Genomic DNA, 3,001 nt, shown 5'->3' with positions numbered 1-3,001 from the left:
TCTGTTACAACTCTGTTACAGCTCTGTTACAACTCTGTTACAACTCTGTTACAGCTCTGTTACAACTCTGTTACAACTCTGTTACAACTCTGTTACAGCTCTGTTACAGCTCTGTTACAACTCTGTTACAGCTCTGTTACAACTTTGTTACATATCTGTTATGACTCTGTTAAAACTCTGTTATAGATATGTTATGACTCTGTTACATATCTGTTATGACTCTGTCACAGCCCTGTTATGACTCTGTTACAATTCTGTTACAGATCTGTTACAGCTCTGTTACAACTCTGTTACAACTCTGTTACAACTCTGTTACAACTCTGTTACAACTTTGTCACATATCTGTAATGACTCTGTTAAAACTCTGTTACAGATATGTTATGACTCTGTTACATATCTGTTATGACTCTCTTACAACTCTGTTACAGATATGTTATGAGTCCGTTACAGCCCTGTTACAACTCTGTTACAGCTCTGTTACAACTCTGTTACAGATATGTTATGACTCTGTTACAGCTCTGTTACATATCTGTTACAACTCTGTCACAGCACTGATATGACTCTATTACAGCCCTGTTATGACTCTGTTACAACTCTGTTACAGATATGTTATGAGTCTGTTACAGCCCTGTTATGACTCTGTTACAACTCTGTTACAGCCCTGTTATGACTCTGTTACAACTCTGTTACAGATATGTTATGTCTGTTACAGCACTGTTATGACTCTGTTACAGCCCTGTTATGACTCTGTTACAACTCTGTTACAGATATGTTATGACTCTGTTACAGCTCTGTTACATATCTGTTACAACTCTGTCACAGCCCTGTTACGACTCTGTTACAACTCTGTTACAGATATGTTATGAGTCCGTTACAGCACTGTTATGACTCTATTACAGCCCTGTTATGACTCTGTTACAACTCTGTTACAGATATGTTATGAGTCCGTTACAGCACTGTTATGACTCTGTTACAGCTCTGTTAAGGCTCTCTTATACTTCTGTTACAACTCTATTACGACTCTGTTACAGCTCTGTGACAACTCTGTTACATATCTGTTATGACTCTGTCACAGCTCTGTTACAGAATTGTTATGACTCTATTACAACTCTGTCACAGCTCTGTTACTAACACACGGCCTTAAGAAGGCAGAACAGCAGCAGGTTCACTTTTACCGCCATGACATCTCTGTTCATTCAGAAATCACAACAAGACAGCCAGAAGCCATCTAAGTGTTTTGTGAAAGTTCAGAGCAATCGACAACTGGTAAGATAACATTTGTTTATAACATTTCCACTGAACCCCACTTCAAAACACCAGTGGTGCACTCTTCCTCCGTGTAATGTAAACAAAACACTACTTTAATACCAATGGTTTTATAGCTGTTGCTGTAATGTAACTCTGCTTTTGGATTTTTATTTTCTTGTTTGATTTGAAGAAGTGTCTCTTTTATTGTTTTTGAATTTCAACCAATTATTAATTAAAGTTCAGACTCGGTTGATGTTAAAGTGGGATGACAGATGCTCCAGGAGAAAACCAGATTCCACTGCCCCTAAGAGACGGTTTATGGTCCATGATTTGGTTTGGCCCAAGATTGCCAGGCAACAAAACTATAGCCTGAGTCCAAATGAAACAGCCATCTGTTCTGAAGCCCGGTAAAACTGAATTAATTTGACCCAGCGCCTAATCCTGGAATTCAGCCGCAGACTGGTTTCTCTTTAAAGCAGGGTAACCAAAACTACAGGAAAAAGTAGCATTTTCTCCGAAAGTGCAGGGAATGATAAGTGCTGATCATTGCTAAATCTTACTGAAAAAGCTGAAGCTCAGTTTTTAAAGTTAAAACAGGAGTGCAGACACTAAAAAGAGCAAAACAAAAGCTAAAAGTTGCAAGACAATAGCTTAAAGCAAAATTTAGTAAAACCCTAGTTAAAAGCAAATTTAGCTCAACAGCACATAAACTGTTACAGAAGCTAAAAGTAAAAAACTAGCACACAAAGCTAACATTAGCAAAATAGCTGAAAGCTGAAACTATCCTAACAGTGACTAAAGGGTAAAAAGTAGTAAAAGAAACTTTATTGGTCATCAATGCATGTTCCCATAAAATGTCTGTAGGTACTTGGTAAATCACTCTACAAGTGCAGACTTTTACTATTTAAAAGTATGGAAAAGGTAGCTAAAACCTATATCAGAGCTGTGGATAACAACAACAAATCCATTGTTAAATCTAAAAGATGAGTTCTTCTGGTGAATTTTATTGTAATTAAAATTAACATTTTGAAAAGAGTTTAAAAGTTTTCAAAAACAAACGTCATGTAGCGCACTATTCCCAATCGCTCTGAGTGTTTTTGTAATTAAATGGTTCAAATGTCACAAAGTATTTAGAAGGTTGATTCCAACCTACTGTAAATGTGAACAGGAAAACAACCGTCTTAATGCTGACTCAGCATTTACAGATGGTGGGACACACAAAGAGCACGGTGACTCCAGGTAAATACACAGCAGGAGGATTTGAAATGACACACACTTAAATGTGTATGGGATGTGGGATTAAATGTATATGGGATGTGGGATTAAATGTATATGGGATGTGGGATTAAATGTATATGGTATGTGGGATTAAATGTATATGGGATGTGGGATTAAATGTATATGGGATGTGGGATTAAATGTATGTGGTATGTGGGATTAAATGTATATGGGATGGGGGATTAAATGTGGTATGTGGGATTAAATGTATATGGGATGTGGGATTAAATGTATATGGAATGTGGGATTAAATATATATGGGATGTGGGATTAAATGTAAATGGGATGTAGGATTAAATGTATATGGGATGTGGGATTAAATGTATATGGGATGTGGGATTAAATATATATATATATGGGATGTGGGATTAAATGTATGTGGGATGTGGGATTAAATGTATATGGGATGTGGGATTAAATGTATATGGGATGTGGGATTAAATGTATGTGGTATGTGGGATTAAATGTGTATGGG

This window comes from Austrofundulus limnaeus, unplaced genomic scaffold (assembly GCF_001266775.1).
Source record: "Austrofundulus limnaeus strain Quisiro unplaced genomic scaffold, Austrofundulus_limnaeus-1.0 Scaffold103, whole genome shotgun sequence".
In the NCBI taxonomy this organism is placed as follows: Eukaryota; Metazoa; Chordata; class Actinopteri; order Cyprinodontiformes; family Rivulidae; genus Austrofundulus; species Austrofundulus limnaeus.
The sequence above is the reverse complement of the archived record's forward strand: the minus strand, read 5'-3'. Positions refer to the sequence as shown.